At 38.3% G+C, this 25,437-nt stretch overlaps 1 protein-coding gene across 4 annotated transcripts in view; it reads right to left on the reverse strand.

The window, feature by feature from the left end:
• KCNJ6 (potassium inwardly rectifying channel subfamily J member 6) overlaps positions 1 to 25,437 on the reverse strand; it is a 168,550-nt gene that overhangs the window by 140,979 nt on the left and 2,134 nt on the right. The window contains exon 2 of one of the 4 annotated variants that reach the window (XM_061359153.1): positions 18,126 to 18,217. The exons of the other annotated variants lie outside the window; for them this stretch is intronic. The gene's annotated coding sequence lies outside the window, so the exon portion shown is untranslated. The remainder of the gene's footprint in view (positions 1 to 18,125; positions 18,218 to 25,437) is intronic. 4 annotated transcript variants of the gene reach the window in all.

The following is a 25,437-nucleotide window of genomic DNA, read 5'->3' on the forward strand; positions in this document are numbered from 1 at the left end:
CAGAGTACAATCTGCATCACTGCAATCCCACACAGTCTGCAAAGCTAGCTCCAGGAGTAAGGATTACTTTTGAAAAAGGTTTGGAAAGGCAGAGGTGAAACCTCCCAAACTGCACTGAAACAAATAAACATTAGTAATTCCAGATATGAACATAATAATATACAGGCTGATGGACCTTTTTTTCTTTTCTTTTTTTTCTTCTCATTTATTTGGCTCCCAAAGGGTCAGATTGCAGTTTGCTTAGACTAGATGGGTCTCTGTGGGGAGCTTACTGCATGGTATGCTGGTGCAAGCATTTACAGGAGGCTTGCTATTAATACATTGTGTGAACATGCTTAGAAGAGCATTCACCTCGCCTCACTTCAGCCACCCACAAGTTAAGTATCTATTTCTGTGGATCATCCTGTCTGTCACTACAGGTAATTGGGAAGAAAAGACACTGCTTTGGTATCCCCTAAAGATGGCATGGGGAATCATCCTCTGCAGCTGTCTGTCTCCTTCGATTGGTTAGAAAAGATACCCAGAAAAAGGGCTGAAACTAGAGCTTTAACTTCTTCATTAGACAAGTCCTACTTCCTTTCATTGGGTGCAGTAAATGTTCTCCACAAGTCCAAAGCACATAGCTTTCTTCTGTTTAACATGGTCATGTTCACACTGAAAGTACGGTTCAGTATGGGCAAGTGTAATGCAGGCTGTTTAGAGCAAACATAAGGATAAAACTACAGATAACAGATACCTTTGTCAGTAAAGTGTAAACCTGTCATCTCAGGGCTTGGAAAACTCCCAGTTTATATCTATGGCTTTATCAATACCAAAAGGCTTCAGTGCAATGACTAGGAGTACATTTTACCCAGAAGGAAAGTCACCTCACACACGAAATACATATGCATCTTTGTATTTGAGGCATAACCCGTGAAAGCAGAGAGAAATCCATCTGTCCTGCCATTTATGGGCACTGCATTTTTACTGTCACTTTTAAAAAAGTTACGTTAACACCCACCTCCAGGCTAAGTCTTTGCGTATGCAGCTCTGTTCTAAAAACATTCCCTTTCTCAGCTGGAGAACTTGCTCCTGTTTTCCCCATCTGTCTAGCTATTCCTTCATGTTGCTGGGGCAGAACAAGACACTGAAAACGGCTGCATAGTATGTACTGGTATGTCTTCGGGGAAGGTGAGGAGAGGCAGCTGCTGCCTTTGCATGACATAGAAGTGCTTTAAAAAAGATTTTTATGACACTGGTTGAATATGGGTGGCCAACACATGAAATAAAAACCTGAAGTAAAATCTATACAAAAAGGTAACTTCTGGTAATTGTATGCAATTTACCTAACAGCCATGCTGAGGTATTTTTTATACGTGACATATAATACGTTTTCAAAGCTCAGATTTAATCATCTGGTACTTCCATCTATCACCCTTCATGTCAGTTGCTTTCACTCTGATTCCATCTAGTTTGCTTTCCATAAATAATATACTGCTCTTTTCTAGCTGACAAAGGACAGTAGTTCTTAAGAAAGGACTTTCTCGCTTCTCCTTATTTGATAACACCACTGAGGATTCCTTGATGGAAAGAAACAACTTTTCCTATTGTTAAGCCTTAACAACATGCAGATTATTCTACTGCAGTAAACTCTGCTATGTAAAACTGTGTACCTGAAAAATAGACATCTATCTGTATTGTTAGGATGTAAGTTGCAGTTTGAGCTGTGCTAATTGTTTCTTTTTACAATGAATGACCAGGCATGGGAGACCCAAGGACAGAAAACAGGCTGGAAGTGTGTCCCCTGACCCACACTAAATTTTTCATGTTGCCAATGATCTTCAGAACAATTCCCTGATCTTTGAGGGATATGGCTGTTTCCTCTCCAAATATGCAGTCAGACTCTAGCTGTCGAATAAGATAAGAAGTCACAGAAGCTGAGCTCTGATAACTGGAAGAGCTAATCAGGTCAAATTATAACATCTGAGCAGAAAATGAAGAATCTTAATTGGAAACACATGCTGGGGATTGGTATCTTCTACATTTCCATTATAAAGCACATTCAATGGCAACAGCACACAAGGCTTCAACACCTTACAGAACGAAATATGCTGTATTTTTAAAAGCAGGAAAAAAATTTGCTCATCAACTGGGCTTCCTAAATTTCCCCTAACTCAGACAGATTTCTGAAAATTAAAAGGTTTTGCAATATTTGTGCTTCAGAAGTGTATTGCTTGCTTTTTTTATTGAGGAGGTAGGAGAATGATCTGTTTGGAAGAACATGGTGGCAGCATTCCTTTCCCTCAAATTTACTGTAATGGCTCCAAAGAGTGAGAAATCAACCAGGGCAGTGAAATTCTGAATCTTGCAGTCTGCTGTGCTAGAGTAATCTTGTGAGATTTTGAGTTCCTAAGGTTATTCTTCCTCTGTATTATCTCTGTATCTCATATTTTTTCCCTGTCTTCTAGAAGCACACTGGTGATGGACTCATTCATCTTTATGAAGTATGCATGTTAGAACTGTATCATGAACATTGTCATGACCAGACACACGTGGGCTAACTTCCTTTTGAGGAATGCTAGGTGGATGACCTGTTCTGTTGCTACTATCTGAACTCCTGTTTCCAGTTTGAACATATTTGCATGCTATTTCCTGCTTCTTTGCATACCTCTGTGCTGCGCTATCACCTCTTCACATAGGCAGATCATACACATATCAAGCAATTGACTGTCAGAAGAAGGGTGACTGTTGCAAATTAATTTACAGTAAAGGTATTGAATCAGCTGTCCCTTCAAATGCACCCTAGTCCACAAGTGTACAGACATATCTTGTTGTGTGCTCACGTATGCAAGCATGTGGGCATAAATACACACACTGTCTGCACATAATTTAATTTTACTACACTTATTTTCCTTGTTATTCCTGCCAGTAATTTTTGATGGACTCCTTTCTTCTCTCCTTATTGATTCCTAAATTCCCCTCATGGCAAATTAATAGAAAAGACTATATATGGAGAAAGAAATTGAGGAAAATCCTTCTCTCCAGACAACAACGTACATTTCTAATGCATGCTATATATTGTACTCAAGTGGGGTACCTTCAATATGCTTGCAAGGGATGTTATTCTGACAGAACCAGAACATAAGAGTGATTCACAGTGAAAACTGGTGAGGGAAATTTGTTATTTACAGTCAAACAAAGTCCTCTGCAGACTTCTGACTACATAACCTTTAATAAAGAAAACAGTTAATAACAGTTGCTTGTAGATTTGCAGTGTTGAAGCAGAGGCATGGAATTGCATACATAATGGCATTAGCAAGCTTTCATCACTTTCAGAACTGACAAAAATTGTAGATATTTAAATATTATATCTTGGCTTATTATGAGCTGGCATTTCTCTGTACTTACTAATAACTGAATGTATTGTGGCTTAAAAAGCTTCTATGCAGCCTACCTGAAGCTGGATACAGCTCACTACGAAACACTGGAGGGGAAGGGAGGTTGTTACAAAAGGCAAATGCGTGGATATGAATTAATAGATCATATAGGTTAGAAGTACTAACATTTTTCATAAGCCTGTGGTTTATGCCAAGATTAAGCCAGTGTGCCATATGTTGTCTATATGGAATTATTTCACAACTTTATTCCAGCTCTGTAACTAATCACTGTTCAGGTAGTCCTATAAATATCTCTGATGTGGTGGAGGAAGGCATGTGTAATGGGAAACAACAGATGAAAGTTAAAGCAAGAAGAACAGAAGCACAAATGGTTAGTAATGTCTGCATAATAACCTGTGGGTTCAGCTGCCAGGTGTGACATGGATTCATGACTTCTTGAGCTCTCATTATAAGACCTGTAGATAGCCTAGAAAAATGTTTTTGCCAAAGACAAGGAACTAGTCTAGGGTTATGTGGTAAATTCTGCTTTTACAGGAGTAAAATCAAATGAAATAATGATGACCCCTACTCTTAAAACAACAGAAGACCCTATCTGTGAGTCATGTTATTCCCTTGGTTTACAGGCTCTGCCCCCCAAAATTTAGAATTTTAGCTAAAGGCTTAACAGACCTGGAATAAAGCACTGGCTGATATTAATGCGTGGGCTATGGTTCCTGGGAACCATGGGACGTGTGTTATCAGATGTCTTAGGGACTTTGGTTCTCTTTGACAACAGTTAATCACCTTTCTGTAGGTCCATATTCAACCCAGAAGAGAGACGGAGTCCAAATAAATTACTTAAGTTGAATCACCTGATTTTAATGAGAATGTTCTAAAGTGTATAACTGTAGGAATGCTTAATGCAATGACAGCTTTCTCTTCATTAGACAGCAGTCTCTTCTGTGCCTTTGGGTGATACACTGTTGTTTTTTCAACTAGTTAGTCACCTCTTCTGTTAAGTAAATATATATTTTTACAATTTTACGCATCAAAAGTAAAATTCTTGGTTTGTTATTGAATAATCTATTGGAATGATCTCCAGCTTCTAGGGGCTTGAAACGGGGTAGTTACTCAGTATAAATCTGAATTAAATTTAGATTCAAATCACGTGAAATCATGCAGTAATCTAAAAATACATCCTGCAGAGTTTTGTCTATGTTTCCCAAAGACATATAAATAGCATTTACAGATATATATCTATTATTGGTTTTTCTATATTTATTAAAAGAATATTCAGGTTTGGTATCCATGTTCAGTAATCAATCTCTGTCTTACACACATCCAGTAAAACCTGGAAAAGGATTAGTTATAGCATCTCCTCAGATCAGGACCATTTTACTTGAAATTCATTTCATAAAGCACCATTTTGCCTGAAAACCTTAGAAGCAGTACAGGCAGATATTTCACAAATGATCGATGATGTTACATTGAATGTATTCCCCAATTTTAAAAAACTGTTTCATCACACTATTCACCCTTGAAAATATCTACTCCTTCCAGATGTAGAAGGTTGTCTCTGCTGGTAAGATCCAGTGTACTGAACAAAGGTTAAAAGCCAGGAACTCCTTAATACTAACAGCAACTTGCTCTGTCCCTTTAGAAACAGGTTGTTTTCTTTTAAAGAGGATATGAACCAAGTTAAACTTTCAGTGGAATTTTCCATGCAACCATGTTTCTCATAGATGGTATATTCAAAAAGCCTACAGAAACTAAAGAAATCTTAGGTGGCAGTTGTGGAATTCATTTCACCTTTTTCCTTCTTAAATAATGATGCCCTTTCTGCTCCTTCTGTAGTCAACTGAGGCAAAAACCAAGGAGGCAACAAGCAGGCAACAAGCAGGTACTTCCAGAGATCATTATATACCCCTGAAAACAGGATTTGAGACAGAAAAAATTAATTTCCTCTTCACTGACAGACTGCAGAGGGAGCAGTCCGACTTACTCCAGATGCCTGCGTTTTTGACAGCTATCATGACTGAAATGGCTGATTATTATTAAGATATACTGGAAATTATAACAATTTTTCACCATTGCATTATGTATTCTTGATATAGTAGTACAGTAGCACAGAGTAGTCACATTCTTCTTTCTAGAATCAAAGAGGAATAGTTGGCATAATAATAGATGATGCTACTAGTCTAGGGCTATGTGGTAAGTTCTGGTAAGCCTCTTTCACCTCTGTCCTCCAAGGCTCTGTCTGCATGAGTAAGTAAAAAAAGGCACATAAAAATTATGGTTACTGGAACTCAGTTGTCTGTAATTCTGAACTGTTAGAGTGCCCATGAGCATAATTTTGGCCTATGCTGACTGTCTGTCTGCCACTCTCAGGTATCATTTTGGAGTTAGTAATGGGCTAAAGCCTGCTCCTGACAAGCTACTTGGACGTAACTGTGTTTGGACAAAGTTTGGGATTTTAGGACAGTTTGGTATCAGTGTGTCCCTGTCAGAGGATAGTCCCAGCCATCACTTTATGATTACAGTGGCTTAGTTAGCTGTGCTCCCTTGCTTATCTTCATGAAAATTTTATCATTAGTAAAGCCTTTCTGTTGGGCTTGGTCACAGCAGCTCTGCATGTCCCATAGACACTATGGTTTTGAGTGGTGTTTAGATTCTAAGTCATATATAATTGCTTTTAATATATTATTAGTATCCTATTGGTTCTGTTAAGCTAGCACATTGATGGCAACCTATTACACCAATGTAATTGAAAACTCAGTTCACTTAAGAATCTTTTAAACTTTTTTTTTTTTTTTCAGTTTTTAACTTGATGGGCAAAAATAAAATGCCTACAGTACTGGCTACGTAAGATGTCATTTAGTTGAAAGGTATCTATCTATTTCCCAGCTTCGTATAAAAACACTTTCAAGAGGTAACGTCTGAACAAACGCAGTCTTTCTAACAAACATTATGATAAAAACCATTGAAATGCTCAGAGTGTCGAAACACTGTTCCATTTAGCTTTCCCCCTTCTCCCCTGAATCATGATTCTTTTTTTTCTAGTTACTAAGTATATCTCCCATTTTACTGCTGGGAACACCCACCTATAGAATTTACATTATATAGCAATGTCTAGTATTTTATTGTGTGATCTTACAACTTAGAGTGTAGACTGCAGAAGTGATAAGCTGCAGATTGTTTTCTTTTGGACTAATATGTGCTTTCCTAATGACAATTAACTAAGCCAGAGGCAAAGTTACGTTTGTTGTCAAACCGAGCGTATAGTAATTCTGCTTTTTTATATTGTTTCAGTGACACATTTCAAATTTTGTACACTTGGTCGTGTGCAAAATAATTTTTGGTGGTTTTTTTTTTTTTTTGCCTCCAGAAGATATCTGGGGCTCCTAGACATTTCACATAGGAGCTAGGAGCTTTTTGCTTTTAGCAAAAGAACTGCAATCTATAAGAAATATCTTTTCTTATCCCACCTATCAATTCTGGAATTAATAGTGCTTATTCTTCAAATGTGCCAGTGACTGCCATTTCAACTTTTAAATCATATGTCTAATGTCAGAAGTATTCAACATTTTATGTGAAATTACGTACTTATGTTAGACATCCAGGTGACACCACACTGAAGTCTGTTTATCCTGCTTTACTGATCAAGTGTGAATTCAGAAAGATACTAAGAAGTTAAACTGCAAAGATAACCTTCCTCCTTGCAGTGGAAGTTAAATGGATGTCAAAGATGTCACAGATTTTTCATCTATATTTCATCAAAGTTTATGGTATAAGGTTCTGTGAGGACTAGGGAATGACACATTTAAACAGGGGGAGTGGAAGGGAACACTGCCAAAACATGGATTACAAAGCAACAAAATCTTAGGCCTAAAGGTTATTCAGAATGGTATTGTGTAAGTAAAGGAAGCAGCTCTGCTGCCCAGCTGCTCCAAAGATGCCAACAGTTGTTTTAATCTTGCCAGGGGGCTAGATGCCAATGACAAAAATTAGCATAGTGTAACATCTGTTTTTTGTGATTTCCACCCAAAAATGAGAAAAGAACATTCAGTTGCTTCAATACTCATGACTGAAAAGGACATAGACTTTTTTTTTTATTATCCTCTTTATCAAAATATGCTTTTGTGTACTGATGCTTTTCCCAGGCTCTTCAATTCGTATCACATGTTTTACAGACTTCGAATCAATGACATTTTAGGCCTGGCATCAGGGCTCCTCCCCAGTCATAGCTGTTCATGGGGTCCTGAGTCCAGGGTGACTCAGTCGGTGTTCTGGAGCTCTGGGTAAAGGCCTCCTCTCTCCTCCTCCTCTGCCAAATGTCTCAGTGAAGCAGCCAAGCATGCTTAATTCTTTCTCAATATCTGCTCACAGGGCAGGATGCTCCTGGCAGACACAATCAGTCTGTTGTAATTTACAGGCAACCTGATAAAACAGCTGTCCTACATTTCTGGAGTGCTGAACACCTTGAAGAAACATTTGGCTGGAAGCAATGTAAAAAAACTTTGAAGCCATTTGAAGCAGAGGCTCTGTGGAAGCAAAGCATAAGAAAGAATGTAAAAAGTCACCAGGCATGATCAAACCTAGCTGTTAGATCCTTGCTCTCAGGAGCAGAATGCACTACTTCTCTTGTTTCTAATTCCCTAGAGTAAGAGAGAATCAGATGTTTCAGGATGGAATAGGAAAGATCTAGCATATTTGGGAAAGGTATATCATTCCTCAGTTGTTTCCAGTCTTTTTTTTCCTTTTGCAGCCAATTATTCTTGGTTTAGGGGAATAGCCTGTGTTGCTATTGAATTTAAATCTGGTCTTTCAGACCTCTTCTTCACTTTGCCAAGATCCTTTTGAATGCTAACCTTATCTTCTAAAACATTTGCATTCTTTGCAAGTGCAGTTGATTCTGTGATGCAGAGCATCGACGCATTTAAGATAAAATTGGACATGCTACAGACCCAACTTGATGCATCCTTCTATATTGTCAGTGAAACACTGATAACTCTTCCCCGGCGCACTTTTACAATTAGTTTTGTAACCATGACCAGGTAATATCTTCTAGACCAAGTTTCACTGCTTCCTTATTAGAATACTGCGGCAGATGTTATAATGTCTTAATAAAATGAAATTATATGACTGCCTCAGCTTCTTTTGTAGCCTGTGCTAATCTAGAGCTGAATGAAATTGATGCAATGTGCTGCTGATAAGACCATTTTGGCAGCTCTCAGATTATATTTTCTGGTGCCTAAAGAAGTTTCTATTTTTTAAAGAGCTTACATTAAGGTGAGTGGTCCATAACTCACCAGTTTCTCTTCCTTTTTCTGGCAAACATCCTTCTTGTTAGAGACGGGCACCACACTTACTCCTTCCAGTCTGCTAGAAGTTTTCTACAAGGTAGCGTTGATGTTGTCTCAGACAGTCCTTTAATGCATTCATTAACTGATTTGAAAACATCTAGCTTTATATACACTGTAGCCTGTACTTTCCCAGTTAGTTAGAAGGTAAGATTTTCCTTCTTGATTTGAGCAGTCCCTTGCTCACCACAGGCCTTTCCTGTAAAAGCTGATGCAAAAAAACATGTTAAATACTCTTTATTCTACTGAGTATCATCTGTAGCTTTTCTTCCTGTTGAGAAGCAGGCCAAGATTCTCCCAGCTCTACTAATCTATTTATAGACTAATTTCTTGCTATCACTGATGCCTCTTGCAAGCTGAATTTCTTTTTGTTTCTTGGCTTCCAGAGTCAGCCCCTATTTCCTTCAGCAGTTATTCTTAATGCTATGACATAGTTTGTCTGTACTTCCTTCTTGTAAAGTCAATGTGAAATTCACAAGCTAGCTCAGCTGATCTCTTACCACATTGCTTATACTTCATCTGGATTCCTCTGTGTGTGTGTGTGTGTGCCTGTGTGGGCGTGTGCCCTTTCTCTGAAGGACAGCTTTCCTTAACTGCTGCAGTTTTCTACAAAAATCCCCCAAATCCCTATGACCAGCAGCTCCTGCAATCCATGTGATTCTTCTAATTACCCACAAAAGAACTCATCTACTAATCCTTCTAGTTCAGTGACCTATTTTAAATCCCCAGAGTATTAACACCTTGGTCCTTTCCTCTTCATTTATTAACTGGACACTTGCATCTAGTCAGTCCCTCCCTATACATAATATGGCTGGATAAGCACTGGACAAACCTACCATGTGATCCACCTTTTTAAGCCTCTGTTGCACAATTAACATGTTGTCTTGATCATCTTGTAAGATGTCTGTGCTAATGCAAGAAAGACAAGAAATAAAAGGCAAATAATTGGACTTGTTCAATGGATAGACTCATTAATTTACTTCACATTTTTATGACTTTCCCATAAATGGCCCTGTACATGCCTTTGAATTTAGGTTCTTGTCAAAGTTATTGGGGCTTACAAATATCTAAAATCCTAGAATCATTTAGATTAGAAAAGACTTTCAAGACCACTGAATCCAACAGTTAACCTAATACTAGGTCCACCACTAAACCATGTCCCTGAGCATCACACCTACATGACTTTTAAATGCCTTCAGGAAAGGTGACTCAAACATTTCCCTATGCAGCCTGTTCCAATGCTTGGCGAAGGCATTTTTCCTAAAAGTTTCTGTTATCTATCCCTTCAAGGACAGCTAAAATCCTGTTCCAGGAGGAAGTTTATAAGCATAAACTGGTCTTCTCTTTGCCAGGAGGTTGCACTACTCTTACCACTAGCTTGTGGAACACCATTGTGTTTTCAAGGAAGCCACACTACATCCCAGTTATAGCATGTGAGCAGAGGGGCCTGAACCCTAGTCCTTATGAGCTTGGCTCTTCAGTTAAAGAATGGGCCAAGACCATATACTGATATTCTTATGTTACTATGGATTCTTATGTTCCCTGTGTTCCCTTAAGTCCTTTGCTCCAGCCTTTTGAGCTTCCTAAATTATTTTGATTTGTTCATTCAAGGTAGTATCAGTGCCTGGAGTAAGAAGCATGCTTAGTGGTACAGGTAAGCCTGAGTAACTTTTCAGTTAGTCAGTTCAGACTCGGGCAGCTTGGCAGTAATGTATCCTCTGAATTCTAGAGTTCTTTTGTAATAGATTTGGAATAGATTTTTTTTTCTGCCTACCAGGATGATGTGTCTACTCCTGATCTCAGCAGATGATTACTAAGGAGCTAGAAATGGTCTGTATCCAAAGATGGATGTAGCCAACTTTATCTCTTCTCTTCGTCCTATTCTGTTACTGGTATGTTGCAAAATCTAGACAATCATCTACTGTCTCTGTCTTTGAAATTTCCTGTGTTAAAATGTTTATGATTGTTTCATTTTATGGTCCAATCTCACAACTTTCCTTCATGAGTGTAATGAAATTCTATTACGTGGCACATTCAGTGCCGAGTATCTTTCCACTCTTGACCTTCCTGGAAAGGGAAATACAGTCCCTGCAAAAGTAATCCAAGGCTTGGGATCAAGAATTGTCCTCATCCTTAGTGATGCAGGTTGACAAATATTTCAGAGTCAAGACAGTTCTTGTGGAACTGCCTGCACTCATCACTGTTATGTACATTGTGATACTTGTCAACGCCTTATATTTAAAGCTCCATCCTGAAACTTGTGTTTAGTAGCTCTTTAGAGCTGTTGGTATAGTGGCTTACCGACCTGTTTGCCTACATGAATTCTGCTGCTTTGTTGTAAGGAAACACTGAATCCTGTGGTGAATTAATAGTGGGACATTTCATTGTATGGCATTGCTAACTTAGGTTCTAAATGTTGTATGGAAGAGTTAGCATGGTTGTGTGCCTGTGTCTGAGGAAGTTCTGGCTGTTGGTAGGAATAATTCTCCAGAGAGCAGCACCACATTGAACTTTTGGATCTGAAAATGGCTCAGCCACAGCCTCTGCACTGTGTTTTGTGTCATGCTTTGTATGCCCAGAATGAAGCTTAAGGCCCTATGTGCATCTTGAATAGTGGGATTTCAGAAAAAGTAACCAGTATTGCTATTCATGAGATTTGACCTTTATGTTTTCTTTAATCTCTGTTCAGGCACATTGGGAGAAATTCACACCCTTGCTGAAGGAAAGATTAAAACTCCTTCACTGAAATGTTAGAGTTTAGAAAGGTAATGTGTCCTCTTGGACTTTACTGTTAAAACATCATTCTCTGCTCTCTCCATTCCACCACTCCTTTCTTTTATATTGTAATTTTACTACCTTTATCAAGAGCAGACCTGATTCTCCTGTGCATCATGCCCTGTGTGTGCAAATGTTGCACCTTTGGGAGTTAGTCTGACTTAGATGACGGATTTACTTTACCTGCTGATAATGTCAGTACGTGGTTTTGGAGACCTGTTTCTGCATGCTGTTCACACTCTTGCAAAGTGGTTGTCAAATCCTTCTCTCCTGATTTTCTCAGGTATATGTGTGACTCTCTGGAGGTCAACGCAGGGAAGAATCACACTTATGACACTTGAACACTGTTACACTGTAGTGGGAACTGGTCAGCTGAGAGTTTGTGCTTTTCTCCAAATAGATAACTGAACGTGTCTGTGCTGTGTCGAGCTTAGCTTTTAAGCTGGGTTTGCATCCAGCTTTTGCACAAGGCTGGTTATGTAATACTGCAGCAGCATGGAAAGACAAGAATTACTTGATGAGGAAAGTGACAGTGGAATGGAGCACTGAATTTCATTATAAAGGTGAACAACTTCAGTTTGTGACAGCTAAGAGAACGAAGTTCTTTAACACGGATTATTTGGATTAGAGGATAATTGTACCAAGCAAAATGTCCATCTCTGTGTGTATGTAATAAACTGGTGTAGCCCACTGATTTAATTCAGTGACCTGATAAAAAGCATGCATAAATGCATACTTAGTATTTGATCTATGATTCCCTGTGATCCTGGTTCTGTGAAAGTAGTTGACCATTTGCAGTAGCTGACCATGGCATTCTTCTGACATTCAGAAATCCCCAGGTAGGCTTAGCTGTGTGATCATCAGTAGCATGTGGAGATTACACTGGAAGCTTTTGGAATCTGATCTTCTCCATTCATGGCACTAGACTGAAGACACTAAGAGCCAGCCAGCATAGTACAGAATAGCTATATTGTCTATGTCAGCAAAGAACCTGACCAAGACTGGGAAAACACTCTAGTTTGTCTGTGGGTCAACTTCTTGTACCTTGCCCACCCATGCTGAGGAACTAGCTCTGTAGGGATACAATTTCTGCCTGGTACAAGATTGCTATATTCAGCAGGCCTCTGAGTATTTGTCTCCCAGTGTATGATCCATTCTGTCCAACACCAGAGAGAATGCATGGCATGCAAATCAGGAGTTACTTTGGCCTGCATCTCTTTTCATCATACCTTCTTTTTATGGCACTGTCAATAATGTAGAGCTGTAAGATGCTGCGTGCTGCATTTACTGTAGCAATGCTAGGCTTGAAATGTTCTTTCTGTGGGAGTTGCTAGAGGCAGAGGAGCTTCACATTGAGTTACTCCTTAAAAGTTCAAAGTGCTAGTAATTAGCAAAACCCATTATTTTACTGTAAACTGAATATGTGTCATCTGAACACTCAGAGCTTTTGATGAGTCTGAGAGAGAATAAACAGAGCCCTACAACATTGCTCTCCCAGTCATTGTCCTTGCACTGATGCTTTGTTTTCTAAACTGAAACTGTTCTTTTTTTTTTTTTTTTTTTTTAGTAAGGACTGTGTTCTTTGATCTGGTCCCATTGCCTGTAGAAGGAGTACAGGTTAATAAGGGCTATAATTGCTTTCTGCTTAGAAAATGGGGTACTCTGTCTCCTTGTGGTGGGTGCTCTGTTCTTAGCACTTCTTAGCACTTCACCCCTGCATGCTCTTGGAGACAAAATATGTCGTTCCAATAGGAGATGGAACATATCATTCCAGTGGGAAAATGAAAACCATTTCAGTATTAGTGAGGGCATGTACTAAGAGATAGAGTTTATGCACTTCTAATCTGAGAAATTGAAATCTGTCTACTCCTCACAACAGGATAATTGGTTCATTTTTCAACATACCTTTATACCCCTGAGCTTTCTCATTCATATACATTGAGAAAAAGAAAAGAAGACCCTCAGGAAGGATGTGGAAAGTCCCTCCAAGTGTGAAGGGTAACTGTGGCACATTTTCAGAGGACCAGTGGGGATAAAAGGCTTTGTTTAGCAGCCTTGACAAAATGAATGACGAAAAAATGCTTTTTACTACAGATATAAGGATCAGGAGAAGGAGCATGGGGAAAAGAAGACAGAGAAAGATAAGCCACTTGAAGGTGAGTAAATAATGAGTGTTTAGTTTATTTCAGTACCTGAAACAGGTCTGGTGGCCTAGGGTGTATCCATACACACTTGTATTCATGAAGTTAAGAAACAAGCTGGAGAAAGGAGTTTGATCAAAACCAAAGCAGTGCAGGGGTATATTTGTTTCAGAATTCCTTGTAATGCCCTTGTTGTGCTTTTATTAGTGGACTGAAATGTCAGTAATTTAATTCAAGTCACTACTGAAGCAGTGTAACTCAATCAGAAATTATACTGTCTTACAAAAAAAAACACCTGATTTTGTGATAGTCAGTGCAGTTGATTCACATTTTCAATTATTATCCCACAAGGCTATGTCTATGAGGAAAATATCACCATGCTAAAGTTCTTCCACAAAGATTGATATAGGTTGACAAAATTTAATTAAGGGTTTCAATTTATTCCCACTGAAATGAGTGGGAAAACTCTCATTCACTTCAAAAGCAGCAGCTACCTTTTATGTATGACTGGCATAAAAAAAATTACAGTTGAAAGTATAAGAAGAAAACAAGCTAATGGTAAGGACTCAGAAATAACCAAACCAAAACTCTTATGCACCTATATCCTATATATGCCCAGATAGCTCTATGGACTTCAGTAGTGCAAAGCTACTCACACAACAAATATTTGCCAAGTGATGGATTAAATATTTTTAAAATTATATTTGTTTTGCTGCAGATGAGTTAAAAGTTTCTCCAAATTAAGCAGCTTACCATTACAGTGCACATGCACGTCGAAAGAATATAGCTGAAGTATTTAGCAAGGGTAGGAATTTTACAAAGGTAACATCTTATAAAGGAAAATTCCAAATCCATATCTGGGCTACTTTCTGCAGGAGAAAGCTTTACAAATGAAAAATAAAACTTCCAGAAATATGACACAAATTTGAAAAAGGTTGCCAAGTAATCATCTGATGATAGACTATTCACATAGAAAATCAAATTATACCCTGAGAATCAGCCAAGTTAGCAGCAAGAGGCAAGGATACTCGCGGTGGAAGGAATAATGAAATTTAAAAATGAGAAGAACAAACATAAGAATATTAAAAATCCAAATACATGCAAAGCTCCCCTATGACTGTAAACAGCAAAATGAAACACCTTCCTTTTAAGAAAGATAAGAAGGTAGATGTAGGGAATCACAGTCTGATTAGCTATTCTTCAGTCCTTAGGAAAACTATGGAGGATACTCCCAAAAAAGCTATTTGCAGACACACAAAAAACAAGAACATGATCAGAAATGGTCAGCTTGGACTTACCCCTTGGTAAATCATGCTTGGCCAATCTGACAGACTTCTACTGTCACTAGGTCTGTAGATGAGGGGAGAGTAGCAAGTTTTAGCAATACTTTTGGCACTGTACCATAGCTTCTGCTAGCCAAACAAGAGCAAATCGACTGGATGGGTGGACTGAAAGAAGGGGTGGAAAACTGGCTAGACCTTTAAACTTGAAGGGTCTATGATTTCAAGTCTAAGAGTTCATGGTGTTCCTTGGTGCCTGATAGCTATTGTGGCCAGCTCTAAAGCCTTCATCAGAGACCTGGACAACAGGACTGAAGATATCTCAGCCAACCTCCAGATTACACCAAACTGGAAGGAGAAGTTGATGCACAGGAAGAGTATAATGTTTCTCAGAGGGGTCTAGACAAGCAAGAGAAATGAGCTATCAAGAATCTCATGAAGCTGAACAAGGACAACTGCAGAGTTTTGCACGTGGGGAAGAGCCAGCTATGCATAGGTACAGACTGGGAACCAACTCGCTGGTAGCAACACTGCAGAATAGGACCTGAGAGTTCTATAGGAGGCAAGTTGCACAAGGATCAGCTGTTTACCCTTATGGCAATGAAGGGTGAACATATACTGGGATGCGTTAGTAACAAATCAGAGAGCATGTTGATGGAAGGGATTATTTTCCTCTGCTTAGTACTGGTGAAATTTGATTAGAGAACTTCAGAAGTCTCTTCTGATCTATTTTTTTCTACAATCCTGTGAAATGATTTTTTAAGGCTTATATTCAGTACTGCTCATTAGGTTTTGTTCTGAGTTCATTAGAGGTCCATAATAGGGGTTAAATTAGAATAATAACTATACTAAACAAGAGTCTTTTTACATGGACCAAGATCCTGGAAGTTGGTAGGACATGGGAAATGAGTTGGCACAGAGGAAATATTCATAGGCAATATAAAGGTAAGTTACCTCTATAAACACTTTTGTTTGGGGAGAGAAACTTTTTAAACATTTCTTTTAACTTTTAGTTCTAATAGTTCTAATTTTGACCTCTCTACTAATCGTTAATACATATTTATCTAGCTGCATCTGAACTATACTGTTCTCCTCTTTGCTTCCTATGTTGGTGTGTATGATTAAGTAAAACTGCTAATTCTAGGTTATTTAGTATGGCTTTGGTAATTACAGTTATAAATGGAGAGTAAGGTTTGAAATTTAGCTTTGGGTTTTGGGGTGAGTTTTTTTTGTTTTATTTGTGGTGGGGTTTTGTATTTTTTTTTGTTGTTGTTGTTTTTTTGTTGTTTTTTTTTTGTTGTTTGATGTCACATCTTTAGCAATGATGCTCAACTGACTATGAAGCCAATCAAAATCCAGTCTTTAAACTAAGGCTATACTGAACTGTGGATGTACGCTTTGGGACCAACCACACTCAACTTCAGATTTCACTGAAATTAAAATTGGCCTGAAGCCAGAAAACGAATTGTTGTAGAAAGTTAAAGTTCTTCTTCTATGTAATTTGCAAAAAGAGAAGCCCGATTTTTCTCCTTCTACTGTTCATAAGGGGTGCACCTGAGGCCCTTTTTTTGAGAACGAAATGAAGATTTTTTTGTCATGTCAGTTGCCAGTGTTTGCTCTCACCTTTCCCAACTGCACAGCCCAGCTCCTTAGGTTTGCTTTGCCTTGTACTATATGGGGTAGCCTTGCCTATGTATTTGGCGTTTTACTGGGCCTACTGTTCAAGAAAATATTTTTTCATTAGCCTTAATCTAATGTTTGCTTACGACTGAAAAGGTCCTCTTCACACAGGATTTAGTGCAGCATGATTACAAGACATGATACCTCTTTCAGGCATAATCACACAGTATCACAGTATGTTAGAGATTGGAAGGGACCTCAAAAGATCATCTAGTCCAATCCCCCTGCCGGAGCAGGAACACCTAGATAAGGTTACACAGGAACGTGTCCAGGCGGGTTTTGAATGTCTCCAAAGAAGGAGATTCCACAACCTCCCTGGGCAGCCTGTTCCAGTGTTCCGTCACCCTCACTGAGAAGAAGTTTCTTCTCAGGTTTAAGTGGAACCTCTTGTGCTCCAATTTGTACCCATTACCCCTTGTCCTTTCATTGTTTGCCACTGAGAAGAGCCTGGCTCCATCCTCGTGACACTCCCCCTTTATATATTTATATACACTAAAATACCGTTTCCTTTCTCTTAGTTTCTCCTTCAGCATAGTTATCCTTATAAACAGCTGATCTAAACATTTTTTGCTTTGTTTTTAAATTGATGGAATGGATAGACTTATTGCCATAAATTGATATGGATCTGATCCTGCACTATTGTTTATGGAAAACTCAATGAAGGGAAAGAAGCAATACATCTGACTTTACTGTGAACTTTAAAAAAGGGTTATGGTATTTCACCGGTTGATGTGAGGAAATAAAACAGATGACATTTTTTATGATTCCAGTTTGACCATTTCAACTATGCTCACCTTGACCGCTGTTGACTGACATCACATGCAGCTTGCAACAGCCATTAATTTTAAAATAATGTGCTTTTAAAGATATTTTAATGTTTATTCACAAATCCATGCTTTGGAACTAAAGCAGGATGATCTTTATTAAAGGTCAAGCAGAAATACTCAGGCTCAAACTCCTGGTAAATGTTTGGGTTGATACACAGCCATCTCTGTTGAAAATATACAATGTGCTTCCATTATGGCAAAATGTGAGAAACTGCATCTTAAAATCATCATGAAGGAAAATTATTTGGATTATTTGGAGACATTTTTAGAACATGTTAGTTGATCCCTTTCCCTCTATCTGCTGGCCACACCCTTGCAATTATGTAGCACAGACAGGAACAAAATTTAGGCTGGATTATGCAAAGATTTCCAATGACAGTTTTAAGTAATGAAGTCATCCTGTGATCCACTGAGGAAGCTGTATGTCAGACCTCTATCTCCTATATACTAGCCTGTTTAAAATAAATTTACATTTAAGATCTGATATGAAACCCATTGAAGTTAATGGAATGATTTTCATGTTCTTTGATTAAAATGCATGTAAAAGATCGCATATTTTCTGTGATTCTATTTCTGTTACAGCTTGGCAAGATTTACTATGCATACATATTTCCAGCAAGGCTTCCTCCAGGGTTTTTCTGTTATTATTATTTCTCCTCATGATAGTATCATACATCTTTTCTTTTCAGCATCTCTAAGGTCCTACCTGATTTTCCTGCTAGCCAGCAGCTTAATTCTCTTCTAAGATGTGAGCTGTGTGTGACTCCCCAAACCCACCAGTTTGGCTTCTGCATGCAGCTGTAATTTAAAACAAAGCAACAATCAAGCATTGGCTTCCATGCTTTACAAACTGTTCAAACCAGATTTTATTCCTAATTGTCTCTGTCTGTTTATATATTTTTTTAAAGTCTTTGACTTTATAAAGTATTTTAGTTTAAATTCTGGTTGGAGACGTACCAGCTTCTGCTGTTGTTACATCTTACTTCATGAAAGAGCAAAGCTATTTCTTGCAGCAAGCACTGTTGGAATGCAGTGTGATAATAATATATATTTGCCATATATACACAATGCATACTATTTCTTTTCTGGATAGCAGTTTAGAATACCTTAGTAATTATTTTTCTATATCCAGAAGGCAAAGGCTTTGGTAGTGTTATCAGATTAACTGCTGCAGCTTCCTGTGAAATGCATTTCTGAGCCCTGTGATCTGGCAAGAGGTGGATTCGAAGTAAAACCATGAATTTGCTAGTTGGAAGGTGCAGAGATAAGGGAAATAGTGATCAGCAACATCTGGATGTTGCAAATCAGCCCTGTTTTCAGTGAGCCACCCCAGAACTGTGCAATGGACTGTTCCAAATATGGGAGTGTTTATGGGCCTTTGTCCTTTCCCCTTTTTGAATGTCTTTATTCATTTCCTCTTGAGCTCTTCTCCTTCCTACCTGTTCAACATTTTGGCCATCTTAAATTTTTACATAGCTTTGCAGTCTCTGACTAGCAATGAAGAGCTCAGTCAGACTAGAATTTGGCACTGGGATGGTTTGTGGTGACCTCTTAAAAGTTCAAGTCCAGTTTTAGAGAACAAAATAATGGCAATGAATGCCAGGAGAGCAGTTACATGAGAGCCATGTTCTCACACACTGCATGGCACTCACAAGTGCAAAGTCAATGCTTATCAACAGCTACCACTAACTCATACTGTAAATATCCTACATGTAATTAAAGTTACCATCACTAGAATACTGCAGATACTGTAGGAACATTTTCTTAGTAACCATGATCTTCTGTTTAATTGTTTTCCTTTCTGATTCAGTGGTAACTTTGGTATATTTCTGGAAAGTAAATTAACATTGCCTTGTTTGTAATCCTGAAAGACTTCTGATGCACTTTATACTTTAATGCAATTATGCCTAATAGATGGAATCCAATGGCTTTGCAAAGATTGTATATATCCCTGCAGGATACTTGGCTGACATAAACATGTATCTAGTTTATTTAACATGATTAACTTCTTGAAGTGTTAGAATTCTTATACAGGAATTCACAACAGCCAGGGATTGAAAGATTACTGGAGAGACACTGTTCTGTAACACGGCCCCAGTTTGGTGTACACACCACACTGGGTACTGCTGACGAGCTGCTATCCAATAGATTCCTTTCTCCTCCTCCCCTGTAAAAATGATGGTGGGTGAAGATTTGATAATCTCTGTTCCAATTCAGTAAAGGATAAATGACGCATTTTATTTATTTCCCATCTAACTGATATACTTTCCTGCATTTATACCAGAGAAAGCAAGCTGCATACTAAGGAGACTACAGCACTAGGACTGTACCAAAGCTGGCACAGTTTCCTTTACTTTGCTCTCAGCTCAACCTCCTTTCCTCTCTGCATTGACACAGAGGTCATGGTTCAGAGTCCATTGCAATTGATAGCAATCTTGGTATCGTTAAATAGCCACTGTTTTTAATTATTAAGAAAGGTTTCCTTCCATTTCCTTGCATAATTATGTTCTCCCTGCTCCTGCTGTTGGTTCCAGCTCTGATAGTCTAAGGCCACCTCTGAAACCAGGAAGCACTGAGCTACTCCTATGTTGCAGCTGGAGAGTATCAGAAACAATGGGAGAAAAAAATAAGCCTGGTTTCTACATAATCTGGTATTTTTATAATCTACTCAGGAAGACAGTGATGTAGGACCATGCAAATGAAGAAGTTTAGTGGGTACAGTTCTGTGTGGGAGCTCTGAAGACAGGGATTCATCTCCCACACCTTTTGCATCTGTAAATTGCCACATTAAATTGATTACTTGAGATGTAACCCCTGAAACTTAAGGCACCAAAATCTGACATCTCTAGAAGCCTATTGGGATCTTTGGTAGACTAAAGTTGCCCTTTAGAGTTGCCCTTTATCTTTTCACTGATGATATAGGGATCCCAGGGATGTTATACTTCCAAAGCAGGCATTGCCTTTTGAAGAACTTTCTGTGAAAATCTGGACCTATGGAAGTCAATGGGAATTACCTTTGCATGTCCAGACAGCTATTGAGCTGGAAGAAGGTTCTTCATTACAATCATTTAGCATAAATGCTTCTTTTCAGGAATGGGAAATTGATCTGACAAGCTGATAGAAATTGCAGACTGTGTGTCAAGGAGGGGGAGAAGAAGCAGGAAGGTAGGAAATATCACTATTTCTCATTCTTTAGATTAATACTTTGAGGAATAATTTGGCAATTGCTTGTTGTTCTAATGAGCCCCTCCTCTTTAATATGATAAATACTAAATTATATGATAATTCCTCCTCTGCTTTCACTGACAAAGTTGCCTGTTTTGACAAGATACAATAAGATTATTTTTTTTAAATGGGAATCAAAAAGCAGAGAATTTCCTGCAATGCTGCAAAGTGCTCTGAGCTGGTGAGCCTAATGCAGGGATGCTTATGATAAAGCACTGCAGAACACAGTTGATTAGAGCATTGAATTAACTGTGCTCTCATGCAGTCTCTCTCTCATCATCTTCTTGATTCTTTCAGACTCCTATTTTACCCTTTCCATCTGCACATTATTGTTTTCTTATCCAGAAGTGGGTTTTTTTGAGAATTCAGCACAAATGCCAGCACTTGGCTTTTGTCAGAAAACAAGCCCCAGCTTTCTGCTCCAGAGAGTCCCAACAAATCCTGCACAGGGTGGTTTCTTCAGGTCAGGCTACAGCAGTCTATGTAGATTAAATGAATGTGGAATAATACAGAACAGCTGTATAAACCTATGATCTTTAGTATTTATTTGCCTATGAAATACTGTTGATGCTGTGACTGTAGCAATTAGTACTAGGACTTCTTTTTCTAAAGGCATGGTTGAACTTAAAGACCCAACCTAGTCAGGTCAAAGAGTACGAAGTGAAATCAGTCAAGATTAAGGCTGTTTCTGTAGGCCTGTGACGGGATGTAGAACCATATCCAAGCTTGTGCTAAAGCACGTTTCCCCACCCATACTGTCATCAACCACTGACTTTAGCCATGGGGCATGTGAGGATCAGGTGGCACTGCCTCAAGGCCAAACAGCAAAGATCACATCTACATTTGTGCCAGCTCCTGAAGTCTCTCCGTTAGAATGAGTCAGATACTTCTGGTTGGAAGACTTTTCTGAAGGCTCGGATGTCCATGTACATGTCAAAGTCTGAAGCTGAGGTCTCTCAGTATGAACCACTCACTGTGCACATGACAGAAAGGGTAGGTAGGTCATTTGCAGTACGGATTAATAGCAGGCTCTCTGGCTTAAATATTTGAATGAGACTTCACTGTCTGCACTAATACTTTCAGTGCTATTAATGCAAATGCTCTAAAAAACTTAAATCTCTGTGGAACTGTAATTTACTCCCATGAATTGCAAGCTACGAGTTTTCTGACTGCAATGGTAGTTCTGCCCTTAGATATAATAAATAATTTTTCCTACCAAAGTGAGATAAGAAAGTAAATGTTTCTTGGAAGAAAATATTATGAAACTGAAGAATGGTGTGTATTGTGAATTCACATTTCCAGCCATATACTTGCATTCATTTTGCAGCAGTGCAAGCCTGATGAGTCCTTCATTTTCTAATACTAAGGTGATATTTATTATCATGATAGGGCAATGTGTATTCTGAGGGCACTTCTGATCTTATTGTCGATTAGACTCATAGTAATAGTATGATTTCTAGTCTTGGATTCTTATATCAGCAATACCATACTGTACCTCAGACCTGGGTCTACTACTAATGTCTGACCTGAAGTTGTAACTGGCAAATAGCAGCAGGGAATCGATGGGCTTTTATCCATTTTTTAATCCAAATATCGTTTTACTAACACTGTAGAGCAAACCTCTGTTAGTGGCTCCGCTCATTTGTGTTAGAGCTTCTTCAGCAACCTCATGGCATGAAATAGCATTCTTCAGTCAGGACTGTGTACAGTCCTTGTACTCATTCAGATTTTCACTGATATTACTAGGCATTGTGCGATTCTGAGGGTCCATTTGCATGAACTGCTGGTAGAAATTGTCTATCTTTTAAGACATTTAAAATTTACTCCTTTTTTGTCCTCTATCTGAAGACAGGATGTTCTGCTGGTCGTATGTAAAAGCTTGTGAATAGACTGCATGTTACTAGCTAGCAAAAATAAATTTTAATGAGACCTTAAAATGCAAACAAGATGTATTTCCTTAGCTGTCATATTTCCTTGTCCCTGTGTGGTATTCTGCCAGGCAGGCCATGGGTGATGAGTTAAATGAGGATGGTGCTCTGAGCCTCCTTATGGTCATGATTCATACCTGCAGCACAGCACCTTTGCAGCTGCCATACTAATGTATATGACTGAAAAATTCTAGTCTCAGCACATGACCTTTCACTACAGAAGTTTTCCTCCTCCAGCCCCCACACTGACAAGCCTGTTCCCATTCACCTCTTGCAGTACCCGGGGGGAGGGGTGGCCTGCTGTGGGTTGTCTTTTTGACAGGGACTCCACAACACTGCTCCATCAAAAGGCTTCAAGCTTCCATGACAGCCAGCATGCTTGGGCACAATTCAAAATTGCAGGAGTGTGTGGAAAAATGGAGTTAGTAACCTTTTTTTTTTATGTACTTTTATTTCAGCTATTCAAAATGCCCGTATAATAAAATTGTATTTCCAATAGCAATAGCATTCCAGGAAAGCATCTGATGGCTTTTTTGGGGGAAAAAAAAAAAAAAATCTTCCAGGAATTTACTATCAAGTGGGAATGAGATTAAAACACTTTTTCTTGTGTTTACTGTTTGGTAAATTTAGCATTCATTGTTTAAGAAACATCAGTATTTTTCTGCATGATCAATATTTATATATTGATACTTAATATACACTAGGATTATTGTTCGCTAATATCAAACTGCCTCCACCAATAAAAATTGTACATCCACATAAATGTAACAAACATTAACCTAAACTGTATCTCTTTTTTAAAACTGCCAGTGTCTAGTTGTCCCAAATAAAAAGCAACATTCTGTAGCAAGCAGGTGAGGAAAACACTGAACAGAGCTCCCAAGCTTTTAACAACAATGAAAAGAAATATATATATTTATATATATATAAAAGTGTTCTCTATTATGCTTCAACCTTATTACTTAATTTATGTGGGACATAGTTTATGTGGGAAAATGCTAATATGAATTCTTTTACTTCTTACTTTTATAGAAGCATGTAAACAACTCCTGAATAAAAATCTGCTTGTATATGTAAAAATACCAAGAGAAGATCATGACAAACTCAGTAACCTTACACCAACAGTGTCCAGAGTTTCTGGTATTTTAAACGTGAGAGAACAACTTAGAGCTTGTATCTGTGAAAAATTTCAGTAAATCCCTTGTAATGGATATTTTATGAAAATATAAATGAAATTCTGTTTCTCTTGCATACTCTGAAGGAGAGATCTTGTCTTCCTTCCAAAACACCATGTTTCAATACTGAATATAAAACAAGGCTACAAATGTGTGTTTATTAAAAACGAGCATTTTCTGCAGTGAAATTATGTATCTTTTGAAGCTCATATTGAACATGATGTAAATGCACTGGCAGTAATTGTACAAAAAAATCTGCCTTTTACTAAAATGATTGAGGTTGTAATTGTGGGATTTTCTGTTGATTTTTCTATGACTTTTTTCTTATGTTGCTCATAAAGCTAAATATTTTTGTAATTATCTGATAAGACAATTTTCACACTGCAGGAATATTGCCTTATATAACACAATCAATAGCTTCAAGTATTATAAATGATCTAGCAAATGCCCTGAAGAGTTGTATTCTATTACTTCTCCTCATTTTCCCACAGGAAAGTAACGAGTTTCCAAGCCCATACTTACAGTTCTGTCCTTTATTTCCGTACTACCCATGATATAGGTCTGAAAATGTGAGGCCTGTCACTAAGAAATTCAGGTCTCCATTTCCATAAAGGCTTAACTCATTGGTTCCCTTGTCTTGTCAAGAAGTGTAGCTAGGGCGAAATGTGGATCTACAGTTAAAAAGTCTTCAACTTTTTATTCTTAGAGATGAATTTGCTTGGAGTCCCTGCATAAGCACAAATCCTGACAAACTTCCATGCTTGAATAGGACTCACCTATGTGGTTGCCACTACTAAGCTAGGACTTATTTGAAACAGACAATTTATAACAAAGAAGGAACACAATCGTTTGTGTGATTTGACAGCTTATAGTTAAAGCCTAACCTGAAAAGGCTGGGTATTTGGATTCAAAACCCAATAATTCTACATGTACCTATAGTTTACTGCCTATCAGGACTGAGGCAAGATTAAATAAATCTTGTTTGCTTAATGAAAAAAAGAACATCCTGACACAGTGAACACATAAAAGTGACTAATCCATCTCTATCTTCCCCAGTGAATATTCATTATGCTGTTTGCTTTTCTAGATTTTTTTTTTGGTAGTCTGAAGCAATAATTGCATATGTAACTACTAGCACGAGATACGTATAGGAAAACTAAGCCAATAATTTACAACCTATCAATGCTTTCGCTTTTGGTGAATTATCACTAACCTGAATACTTTCCCCCCCCACCTTGTGTAGTGCTTTAAACTGGTCACCAAATGTCTGAGGAGAACAGTTGTTTAACAGGAGGTGTTTTAATGATTAGGTGATTATGTCAGTCTGACCAACACAAACTCCAGCTCTCTAATCTTGCACCTCAGCAATAGGATAGCTTCTTAGAGCTAAAAGTGCAATTTATTCAAGGGCAATTTCTCAACAAGTTTTCTTAAGGAAAACAAGTTGAGAGCACATATTTTTCAATTTCTGCAGGACATGTTTTATGAATGTCGTGCATGTGAACAGTCCTGCCAGAGAAACAGCCGTAACAGGTTACAGAGAACCTCTGCAAAAGAGCCTTAAGAAGCAACCTGTGTGAAAGAGTCGTAAGAAGCAACCTCGAGCAAGTTCATGTGAAAGATGTTAACATTTGTTAACATGTTTGCTCTCAGTTCCTCCATGCATTCGGCTCAGGAAAGTTTTGTGGCC

Source organism: Neopsephotus bourkii, unplaced genomic scaffold, assembly GCF_033783945.1.
Source record: "Neopsephotus bourkii isolate Nb327-2 ecotype Australia unplaced genomic scaffold, CSIRO-AGI_Nbou_v1 NB_962, whole genome shotgun sequence".
Classification (NCBI taxonomy): domain Eukaryota; kingdom Metazoa; phylum Chordata; class Aves; order Psittaciformes; family Psittacidae; genus Neopsephotus; species Neopsephotus bourkii.